At 43.5% G+C, this 12,175-nt stretch overlaps 2 long non-coding RNA genes across 3 annotated transcripts; one reads left to right on the forward strand and one right to left on the reverse strand.

Annotated features, from left to right (window-relative positions):
* Positions 1–9,081: 9,081 nt before the first annotated feature.
* On the reverse strand, positions 9,082–11,062 carry LOC133243075 (uncharacterized). Its single transcript, XR_009734965.1, has 2 exons — positions 10,765–11,062; positions 9,082–9,454 (listed from the first exon to the last, which is right to left on the reverse strand). It is a non-coding gene; the product is annotated as an uncharacterized LOC133243075 (long non-coding RNA).
* Positions 11,063–11,119: 57 nt separating this feature from the next.
* On the forward strand, positions 11,120–11,921 carry LOC133243074 (uncharacterized). Of its 2 annotated transcripts, none has more exons than XR_009734963.1 (2): positions 11,120–11,252; positions 11,540–11,921. It is a non-coding gene; the product is annotated as an uncharacterized LOC133243074 (long non-coding RNA). The 2 variants fall into 2 exon arrangements; XR_009734964.1 differs by having other exon boundaries at positions 11,121–11,247.
* The last annotated feature ends 254 nt before the right edge of the window (positions 11,922–12,175 follow it).

A 12,175-nucleotide genomic window follows, 5' to 3' on the forward strand; every position in this document is an offset into this window, starting at 1 on the left:
AGCATGTAGGCGCCCGTCTGCACGATAAACTCCGGGAGCCGGTCGGTGTCGCCGTCAAACGTTTCGGGGAAGGGGATCGGGTTCCTCCACCGACGCGTCTGGGGCCGAATGGGCAGGGCCAGGAGGGCCTTGATCAGCTGCACTCGGCCGTCCATCGCGTCCTGCTTGCTTCTCCGAGCTCCACTGGACTCGGCAATGGGCGGCGAAGAGGCGTGGCGGGAAGTGCGTGTATGCGGAGGTGGGCCCGGTCCCAGGTGGGCGGGGCCATGGGCGGTAGCTGGCGGGCTGGGCTCCGCCTACACGACCTGGTGGTTGCTAGTGCGCAGGAGTGACGCTCGGGCTGAGTTGGGCGGGGCGGGAATAGGGGAAGGAGTTTGGGCTAACGCCCACCCGAGGAGGCGGGGTCCAAATCTGAGGGGCGGGGCCGAGGTTCCTGACGAAGAATGCAGGAGTCTTAAGCAGTGTGGGCTCAGCCCACGAGACAGGTGATCTGAAGTGCGCAGGTGCAACAGTGATGGTGAGGGCGAGCCGCCCTAGGTTTGGAGATGATCGGGGCTCCGCCCCGCGAAGGGGAAATGGGCTTGGCTAACGTGCCCTTTCCACAGTTTATTGTGATCCATACAGTCAAAGGCTTTGGCATACTCAATAAAGCAGAAATAGATGTTTTTCTGGAACTCTCTTGCTTTTTCTGTGATCCAGTGGATGTGGCAATTTGATCTCTGGTTCCTCTGCCTTTTCTTAAACCAGCTTGAACATCTGGAAGTTCACGGTTCACGTATTGCTGAAGCCTGGCTTGGAGAATTTTGAGCATTACTTTACAAGCGTGTGAGATGAGTGCAATTGTGCGGTAGTTTGAGCATTCTTTGGCATTGCCTTTCTTTGGGATTGGAATGAAAACTGACCTTTTCCAGTCCTGTGGCCACTGCTGAGTTTTCCAAATTTGCTGACATATTGAGTGCAGCAGTTTCACAGCATCATCTTTCAGGATTTGAAATAGCTCAACTGGAATTCCATCACCTCCACTAGTTTTGTTTGTAGAGATGCTTCCTAAGGCCCACTTGACTTCACATTCCAGGATGTCTGGCTCTAGGTGAGTGTGAGTGATCACACCATCGTGATTGTCTGTGGAATAAACTGTGGAAAATTCTGAAAGAGATGAGAATACCAGACCACTTGACCTGCCTTTTGAGAAACCCTATGCAGGTCAGGAAGCAACAGTTAGAACTGGACATGAACAACAGACTGGTTCCAAATAGGAAAAGGAGTATGTCAAGGCTGTATATTGTCACCCTGCTTATTTAACCTATATACAGAGTACATCATGAGAAACGCTGGGCTGGAGGAAGCACAAGCTGGAATCAAGATTGCCTGGAGAAATATCAATAACCTCAGATATGCAGATGTCACCACCCTTATGGCAGAAAATGAAGAGGAACTAAAAGAGCCTCTTGATGAAAGTGAAAGAGGAGAGTGAAAAATTTGGCTTAAAGCTCAACATTCAGGTAACTAAAATCATGGCATCCGGTCCCATCAATTCATGGCAAATGATGGGGAGACAGTGGAAACAGTGGGTGACTTTATTTTTCTGGGCTCCAAAATCACTGCAGATGGTGATTGCAGCCATGAAATTAAAAGACGCTTACTCCTTGGAAGGAAAGTTATGACCAACCTAGATAGCATATTCAAAAGCAGAGACATTACTTTGCCAACAAAGGTCCGTCTAGTCAAGGCTATGGTTTTTCCAGTGGTCATGTATGGATGTGAGAGTTGGACTGTGAAGAAAGCTGAGCGCCAAAGAATTGATGCTTTTAAACTGTGGTTTTGGAGAAGACTCTTGAGAGTCCCTTAGACTGCAAGGAGATCCAACCAGTCCATCCTAATGGAGATCAGCCCTGGTGTTCACTGGAAGGACTGATGTTGAAGCTGAAACTCCAATACTTTGTCCACCTGATGTGAAGAGCTGACCTGATTTGAAAAGACCCTGATGCTGGGAAAGATTGAAGGCAGGAGGAGAAGGGGACAACATAGGATGAGATGGTTGGATGGCATCACTGACTCAATGGACATGGGTTTGGGTGGACTCCAGGAGTTGGTGATGGACAGGGAGGCCTGGCATGCTGCGGTTCATGGGGTCACAAACAGTTAGACACGACTGAGCGACTGAACTGAACTGAACGTGCCCTTGAAGATGCAGGGCCATAATCGAAGGGGCAGGCTGAGTTTTCCAAGGCAGGCACCTGACTAGGAACAGGAATCAGGGGAGAAGCCCTAGACTTTTTTTTTGTAAAGTTCATGGGGTTCTCCTGGCAAGTATACTGGGGTGGTTTGTTATTCCCTCATCCAGTGGACCATGTTTGGTGGCTCAGGAGGTAAAAAATCTGCCTGCAATGTGGGAGACACAGGTTTGATCCGTGGGTTGGGAAGATCTCCTGGAGAAGGAAATGGCAACCCACTCCAGTATTCTTGCCTGGAGAATTCCATGGACAGAAGAGCTTGGCAGGCTACAGTCCATGGGGTCGCAAAGAGTTGGACATGACTGGGTGACTGGACAACAACAGCAACCTAGACTTTGTGCTGTAGGGCCCACAGCACGTGGAGATGAACACAGTTCCTCTTCTTGGAGTTGAACAGTGTTTCCTTTTCGACCCAACTTATCCACTCACTCCAATATTCTTGCCTGGAGAATCCTATGGACTGAGGAGCCTGGCATGCTACAGTCCATAGGGTTGCAAAGAGTCGGACACAACTGAAGCAACTTAGCTAGCTAGCTAGCGAGCCCCTCTGCCCTACTGTATCCTTTGCCCACCTTCGGACTGGGACACCACTTGGGTGCAGTTCTTTGAACACATTTTCTTACTTATCCATGCATCTCTCAGCTGGAGAAGTATCGCACCACTGGTTGTAGGTGTGGTTGCTTTTCACCACACCAAATATTAGTCAACATAGTTCAGAGTAACTCAAGGAGTAACTCAAGTAACTCAAGTAATTCAAGGAGTAATATACCATGACCAGTCAATGTGAAGAGGGTCAAATGATACAAAATCTCTTACTCTGGTATATTAAAAGACCAAAAGAAGTTTATCAGTATATAAACCAAAAGACAAAAGAGGTGTTGGATGCTTTCCAAATAGGATGGTACACATCTCCATACATGAGAATAAGGGGGAAAAGTAGCTAAGACATTAACCAATTGAAAGAGGGAAAACTAACCATTACAGGTTATATCTGAATTCATTTGTATGGCTGAGTACAAAATTAATATATATTCCATACACACTTTCATATAATTCAGTAAATAATCAATTAAAATAGATAATACTGTTAATTACTCAATTCAGAAAAGCAATTTAAAAGAAATAGTGCCTAGGAATATACTTGAAATATCCTAAAAGCCACTTAAAGAACATTTTGAAATGTGAAAGGGGGGATATAAAAGAATACTCAAGCAAACACAAATGCAAACTCGGGTCTGAAATAGGATGGCACAACATCCTATTTGGCACCACTAAAGATGCTAATTTTTCCTGTGTGAGGAGATAGAGGAGGTGCGGACTTGTGTGCTGCCTCATACCAACAAGGTGACAGCAAATTTGTCTCCACTTGCTTGAGTTGCAACAGTGCTTGGTGATCTCATGATCTTCAAGTGTAAAATCTCCTGTGGACCAGGCTATTCCAGAATTATCCACAAGTAAAAAAAATTCAAATTATATGAAACACTAGTTTTGTGACATTGGACATCAGGCAGCCACAGTAATATTCCTAAGTGTGAAAAATACTTAAAGTGCACCCTAGTATTGCCTCAGTTTACAGTCAGGAGCAAACATCCAACTTGCCTGTTTGTTTATGAGTGTGCATTGGCTTGTTTGTTTACTCTTGCTGATCCCAAATGGAAAGCAGATGTGAAAAGTCCTCCAAGACTCCCAAAGTTTTCTCTTGATTGTTGTCCTGTAGATCTTAACTTTCTATTGAAGATGTTTAACATCCCCTTCCCATTATGTCTCTTTCCCCAAACCTGGGCTCTCTCCATCCAGAGTGGGCACTTCTTTTTGCCACGAGTCCCCCTGGGGGAGTTAGAGTGGGAGGGTGAACCAGCCCCAAGCTCTCCCTGGTCTGTGGACGGTGACAGCTCAGAGAACCTCCAATAGCTGAGGGAAGACAACACACACTTGGCTGAGCAGGAGTGGATCCAGTCATCCAAGCCACATCTGAATGATGACAAAGATTCATTCCTGGATTCCCATCACATGCTCTGGAAGGCCATCTGTTGCCACTTGTGGCTGTCCTAGGCTGAAATGGAGTCTAGTTGGTAACAATACCCCAAATGTCACTGACCATCTGCTCATCGAACTCATTTCCTTAAAAGCTGTTCGCCACCCAAAACAGCATTTCTGAGAATCTCTAGAGAGAGGTGTATACACACTGAAATGGAGCAGGACCCTATAGTCCTTTCCCCCGACTCCATGTCTTCCACCTACCTTTTGTCTTTAGAAAAACTTTAGTCAAAGAATAAACTTAATCAGAGAAGTCAGAAAATGTAAAAGCAAAGGAAAACAGTCTAAAAAGACAAAATAATATTAATTTAGTCAAAAGCCAAGGACCTTTATTTCCTCCTCAAGGATTATAGATAATATTCTGAGCCATATCCTTTGAGCTGTCTTGTAGATAGACTGAAACCCCAACCAGGTGGAAGAAGTTAAGTACACGATGACAAAACTGCTGCTATGACATAAGCTGCCACAATTCTGAGAACTGGTCTCAAAGATATGGGAATAAACTAACCCTGGAACTGACAATAAAGTTGAAGCTAATCAGACCACCACATGACGGATTTCAAGATTACTGTTAGAGCTGACTGTGCTGTTTCTGCATGTAGCCCCATCTGTCTGCTTATACATCCCTGAAACTCTTGCCTACTGATTATCAGTGGTGGGGAGTCAGCCTGTGGACAGGAGTGCCCCACCCCTCTCTGTTGCCAGCCTCGGAAATAAAACAAACTCCTTTCCACCAACCTTGCCTCTTTATTGCCTTCAGAGCAGTGAGCAGTAGGACCCCACTTTTGATAACAACACCATGGAGACAGTATACGGGTTGGGGGTGCAGTGATCATAACCGAGTGGGGGTATCTCACACACTCACTCTTTATTTAACACAGAGTTTAATAACAGGGCTATAAATAAAGTTCCAAGTGCTATGGGAAACTAGGGGAGCTTCTCTGACCTCTGCATGCTGAGGAACCACTCGGGCAGGACATGACATGTTATACCTACCTTGAGGCCCTCTAGACTGGATGACAAGAACTGAGTTGTGGATACCTTCAGCCTAAGATCTTCATAAAATCCCAGAGAGAGACCCGTGCCTACTCACTCAGGACATTTTCAATCAGGACAGACCACAGAGGTCTTGCTCTCTTTTTCCCTGGAAGAAGATTTTAAGGTCTATAATGTAAACATTCCTTTGTTGTTGTTGTCATTTAGTCTTTAAGTGGTTTCCAACTCTTTTGCAACCCCACGGACTGTGTAGCCTGCCAGTCTCCTCTGTCCATGGGATTCTCCAGGCAAGAATACTGGAGCAAGTTGCCATTTCCTTCTCCAGGGGATCTTCCCAACCCAGGGATCGAACCCACGTCTCCAGCATCTCCTGCATTGGCTCTTTACCACAGAGCTACCTGGAAAGCCCATAGGCAGCAGAAAACTCATCTGACAATTCTCTGGGACTGGGATTCCTGAAACTTGAATACGTGCTCAGCTCGAGAAAGAAAGTGTAATTCCAGTTTATTGAAAATTTTACACAAACAGTGGGTAGAGTATTGCAAACAATGTCAAAAAGATTCTGACCTTGACTTATGTATTTTGATTCTGGTTCTTCAAAGCCAGGTCTCACCTCAACATCCAGTAGGCTGCTTTCTACAATCACCCAGGACTCTCCACTTCAGGGTTTTTCTACTCGCCCTTGGCACATGCTGGATGTGACTCAAAGCCAATTGGAAGTGTGAGAGATTTATTATCTCTAGAAGCATCTTTGTTAAATAATGGTTGGGGTTTTGGTGGCTGCATACTCCAGTTTCCTTGTCCCATACTTGAGATGGATTTGAGGTGCATTCTACATAGTCTCCCATCATACTCCCTCCATGAATAAGCTCCAGTTGCTCCTAGTGCCCACCTGCTAGATCATCCCTCTTAATTGGCTGCCTTCCTTCTAAGTTTCACTTCCCCACACACTGCTCTCTAAGGTTCCCTCTCAAGTAAACTATTTATATTCACAGGTTTGTCTCAGGGTCTACTTACGGGAAATGCACACATAGACACCGTATACATGAAAAATGCATTTAACTTATTCTCATACTCAAATGTTTGGCTGGAAGTAGAATTCTAGGTTTCAAATTATTTCCCACCAATATTTGAAAGATAGAGCCTATACCATTATTTTTCTCTTGGGTGTGACTGCTTGCATTTTTGATATACAAGGTCTCTGTGTGTACATTTCTGGAAAGTAGACCCTGAGACAAACCTGTGAATATAAATAGCACTTCCAACTGGCCTTGGGTCATGTCCTTCTCTATTGATGAAGTACATCAGGAATATGGAAATGTATGGAATGTATGGGAAACAGTATAAGAAATGTCTGTATACTCATCTTCAAGCTAAGGAAATAAAACTTCAAACACAGTGGCTCCATTTGTCCCTCATGTAAACACTATCCTGGATTTGGGCTTCGCCATTCTCATGTCTGTGGAATGATTATGTAGAGCAAGTAGGGGTCAAAACCCAATAATTTTGGAGCTTCCAGATTGGTGAACCCACAGAGATGCAGGGAGAGTGGCCTGCCTGGCAAGGGCACCGAAGCTCTGTGTCCTTTCCTCATACCGGGGCCTACGCATCTTCCATCTGGCTGTTCCTGCATTATGTTCTTTTAAAATAAACTGTTCATCTAGCACTAAAACCCTCCTATGTTTGGTGGTTATGAAGCAGAGAGACACTGGGGAGAAATTACTTATAATTTACCAATCAAACAATGGTATTTTAACAGCAGTGATAAAATGTACAGTATTGGAGATGATTATTCACCTCTTAAACCTTATTATAGGCTTCCTGGGTAGCTCAGCTGATAAAGAATCTGTCTGCAATGCAGGAGACCCCAGTTCAATTCCTGGGTCGGAAATTTCCCCTGGAGAAGGGATAGGCTACCCATTCCAGTATTCTTGGGCTTCCCTGGTGGTTCAGACAGTAAAGAATCTGCCTGCAATGCAGGAGACCTGGATTTGATCCCTGGGTTGGGAAGATCCCCTGAAGGAGGGCATGGCAACCCACTCCAGTATTCTTGCCTGGAGAATTCCATGGACAGAGAAGCCTGGCTGGCTATAGTCCATGGAGTCGCAAAGAGTCGGACATGACTGAGCGACTCAGCACATATCCCCAAACAAATGTGAAAATGTTAACAGTACTAAAAGGATTGCTAAGCTTTTTGCTATGAATGAATGAAATCATTTTCAGAATCATAGAATTACTGGAAAGGAAATGGTGAAAAGTCACTGTTGTCCACACAAAATAAATATATATGGAAACCAAAGCCCAATGGAGTCTTTTATTTTCTAACTATTGAGTGATCGAGATATATTTTAGTTTTACAAAGCAGAGAAATTAAACTGTGTTCTACTTCTAAGAATGTTGGTGTACATGAATGCAATTAAATGATAAATTTTCTTAAATTTAAATCTAAGTGATTTAAGTGAAGTCTTTTTAATTACTCATGATCTTTAATTCTAAACTTCCAGAATCATTGTTTAAGTTAAATGGGCTTATATAGGATTTCATCCTTCTGTTCTTTTATTTAATGACATGGTTCAAAGTTACCACTGCCATAAGCATTGATTCATGTCATGCTTCACGTTAACTTGGCTGTGTTAATTCTGTATCACTCTAATTAGACGAAATCCATCTTTACTATAGTATTCAGTAGGTAAAAACAATAAATTCATGTTGTTCCTTATGTTAAAATGTGTTTTCTTTAGTCCCTGTGATAAAGAGACAACAATCATTTTACCATTAAAAAAAAACACACAATAATTTTGTCCTCTAACCCCTCCCAATGCCCTTGGGTTCTTCTTTCTCTGCTCCCCATCATCAGTCCCAGGGTCAGCCTCATGATTTTTTTGGAGCACTCTCAGATAATAGAATGTCTTTGGTGACCTTAGTATTCCACACAATCAGTGTTCAGTAGTTTATATGTCCTGTTCAAGGTAATAATCACAACTCTAATCTTCTTTCAGTGTCAAAGCCTGTCCCTTCTCAGGCCTGGCCCAGGCTGCAGCCTGCAGTAGGAAAGGGAAACAAGGTGTAGCATGATGCTTCCACTGGGGCTCAGCCAGCATCTGCTTCCCTACCCCTTTTCACCTACTTGTCCCCCAGGGTCTGTTGCACACAAGAACAAGAGGTCTAGGTCACAACCAGTCCCCCTATCTGGATCAAGTTTGTGGTGGTGTGGTGTTTAGTCACTAAATTGTGTCCTATTCTTTGCAACACCATGTTGCAAACCCCATGTTGCAACCCTGTTAGGCTCCTCTGTCCATGGGGTGAAGTTTAGCCACTGTTCAAATCTGACTGTTTAAATTTTTTCCCTTGGCGGGGTCTTTCATAGCTACTTTAAAGACCACATCTCTGGGCCTTGATGTATGTAGTTCCATATGTATGATAATGTACATATGTAGTTCCCTGACATACAGCTTCCACACAGAGGAGAGCTCCCCCTATCCTCCCAGTCTCTCCCATTTTAAATTTATTTGTGGTTCTGACTTATTCCCACTGTCTCCCTCGAACCTCAGGGGAGACAAATCAAGACCCCCCAAGTGGCCTTCTTGAAGCCCTAATCCCCCCTAGTAAATTAGGGCATTTTTCACATGTAAATGCAACAGATTTTCCAACTTCTCTCAAGAGGGCCCCTCTAAACTGAAATCCCCCAGACTCTAAGTGAGTCAACATTCTCCAAAGGTGAGTAACCAGACTTCACATGTTTGTGGACTTTGGGTAGCAGGGAGAAAGTTCAGAGGTACAAGCGGCCCATGAACAAAAAACACATCAAACCAGAAGAGGTGAAAACACAACTTCAATTTTAATGGTCCCTTCAGGGGAAAGATTTGTTGATCCACACCATTTTTCATAATTCTCAGGGGCCATAGGTGGAAGTCACATGATATTTAGGGAAAGGCCAACTCCACCCTGGTGTTTTTTGTGTCAACCCCCATAGCCACTTTGTCAGCGCCTCATCATTTCTGTGCCTCCCTAGCTGCCTACCAAGTAAAAACATCAGCATGTTTCTGGAGGCCACGGTGGGTTTCAGGTATTCATCTGCTATCCTGATGATGGGTGTGGGCGTTCCAGGACTGACTTCAGAGGCTCCTTTATCCATGACTGGTTGACGCCACAGATGGGCTTCAGCAAGAGAACACAACTGAGAAAACCTGTGAAAGATGATGGAATCCAGAATTACCAGTAGGAAAAATACCAAGTGGTTCCAGAAGCCCCTCTGCATTTCCATCTTCCCTAACAGACACACGTGCCCATGTGTGCACACACACACACACACACACACACACACACACACACACGGTCATAAAATACTGCCTTGAGGCAACATCTGATTGCTTTATGATTTAATTCCCATGTATCTATGAAAATATTTTTATTTTAATATACTGTATGACACATGCCCCCACCCCCACCCCCTGGACTAATCCCTCACATTTTCTCTTCAAGGTATTTTTATAATCTAGTCCTCCAGTTCCACACACACAATCAAAATCTTGTGATTTATGATTGAGATTGCACTGAATTCAAAGATTAATTTAGGGAAGAATTTATATCTTTCCAAAAATTAGTCTTCCTTTCCAAAAGAAAGTTACTTAAAAATATCATAAAGTGTCCACATAGGAAGTTCATAAAAAGTTTCATGTATGTTTTTCCTATGTTTTTTAAAAAGTTAATTGTATTTGTAGATGTTTTACACTGCTTGATACCATTTGAATAGAATATTTTATTTCTATTATATTTCCTAATTATTAGAAGCATATGCAGAATCTATTTTTATGTGTTTAACTTATATCAACAATCTTTCCTGATCTACTTGCCTTGACTATTCCAAGAAGGCAATACCTTAAGAAAAGGACAGTTTGCTACCTTTTTGTTAATAAAATACTATACACTAATAATAGCTCTCATCCCTCTTCAATTTCTTTTAGACACTGAGCACACTATTTTAGTCTCTTTCCATGACTCTATATGAGATGGGAGGAAATCTGGAAGACAGAACCTCTCAAAGAAGGGTGTGTGTGACCTGGGTCCATCTCACAGACCTCCTTGCCTCAGTTTCTTCAGTTGTCACATGAAATTGACCACAGTAGGGTCACCAGTGTAGGAATATATCAAATTTCTTCATAGTACTCATGCTAGACTCTTAGGAAAGCACTATCAAAACAAAAACAAAAAACACCACCACCACCACCACCAACAGAGTCCTGTCCTCACAATTACCCCTCTTACAGCCTGTAAGAACCCATGTCATGACACTAAACAATACCCACTTGGATCACTCATCAATGTCAGTTATGTAGCTGTTCTGTATCAAAGACTTGCAAGGTAATATGGCATGAGAAGTATGGCTACTCCGTCAAAATTTCTACAATTAGACACCCCACTTATGACGTGAATTGTGCATTTCAGAGTTGTGGCCAAGGCTGTATCTAGAGATCGAGAAAGAAGCAGAAAATTCTACCTGAGGCCAAGTTCCTGTTTGGCACTTGAGGCCAAAACTGCTCAATACTGACCAGAAGACCTATGGATATGCAATGGGCATTTTAACTCCTAACACAGGAAACATTTAATGGGAGAGATTTTGAATGAGTCAGGAAAGATCTCTGAGGCCAAGAGAACTGAGTATCCTTCCAGGGAACAGATATGAAGATGGTAGCCAAATATGGGTAGTATTTTCCCCTTTTACTAGCACCTCTCAGTCACTCAGTGTTCAGCCTCACACCAGAGATAACCTAGCTGGTGGTATCCATGGCGCCAAAATCAGAAAGTTCTTTGAGGCATTGTGAGTCATCATGACTCCTGGGTCTGACCAACCAGGCTCTCACAAGGGATAAGACAGGGAGAGAGAGAGAATCCTCTTACTAACTTCTTGCGGTCTCTTCAGGACTCTCCTTCCAGAGAAACCTGAGTGGTCTGGGTGGTAAGCTATCCAGATATATACAAAGTAAGGTAACATTGTTTTTTACCATCACCATACTAGTCCACCTGATAAACTCCAACCCTACAGTATGAGACTGTCATTTGCTTTATAGAGAATGATGTGGAGCACAGGCTCTAGAAACAGGCTTGGTTAGTTCCAATCCCCGCTCTGTGTTACCTTGGACAAGTTAGATGAGACCCCAAAGCAATCTCTTATGAGCACTGCTGGGAACGTGTGTGTGTGTGTGTGTGAGAGATTGTGAAGGGAAGAAGCCCCTGGGTCCACTGGATTCAGTGTATTTCATCATCTTTTTCAGGCCTTCTCGGTTGTGCTCTCTTGCTGAAGACTGTCTGTGGCATCAACGATTCATGGATAAAGGAAGCTCTGAAGTCAATCCTAACACACCTACAGTAACTATCAAGAAGGAAGAAAAACACCCAAAATCCCGCAGGGTCTCCCAAAATGTGCTGGTCTTTTTACTTGATAGGCAACTGGGGAGGCACAGAAGTGATGTGGATTTGTCCAAGTGGGTGTGGATGCTGACATAAGCCACAACCAGGGTAGAGTTGGCTATTGCCAAAAAGTCATAATATCTAAGTGCTTATGTATGCCCATAATTTTAGAAAAAAAAGCAAAAAAAATGTGGAATAACAAACTCCTCCTTTGTTTCAGTTGTTAAAATAAAAGCTGAATTTTCATCCCTTTTGACTCAATATGTGTTTATGCTGATACAGTTTTCCTGGGTTACACTGGAAGGGGGATTCTGTTCATCCTAACAGTCTACGCAGAGGCTCTCAGACATAGCAGAGATGGTGCGATCACACTGCATGTCCGATTTCTTTCACCTTTAATTAAAAAAAAATCAAGGGACATTATATAGTTCTAAGTCACTCAAGGACCCAAGACTCCCGTCCCCTAGGCCTTTTGGAAAGACACTCATTGTGTTGCACTC

This window comes from Bos javanicus, chromosome X (assembly GCF_032452875.1).
Source record: "Bos javanicus breed banteng chromosome X, ARS-OSU_banteng_1.0, whole genome shotgun sequence".
NCBI lineage: Eukaryota > Metazoa > Chordata > Mammalia > Artiodactyla > Bovidae > Bos > Bos javanicus.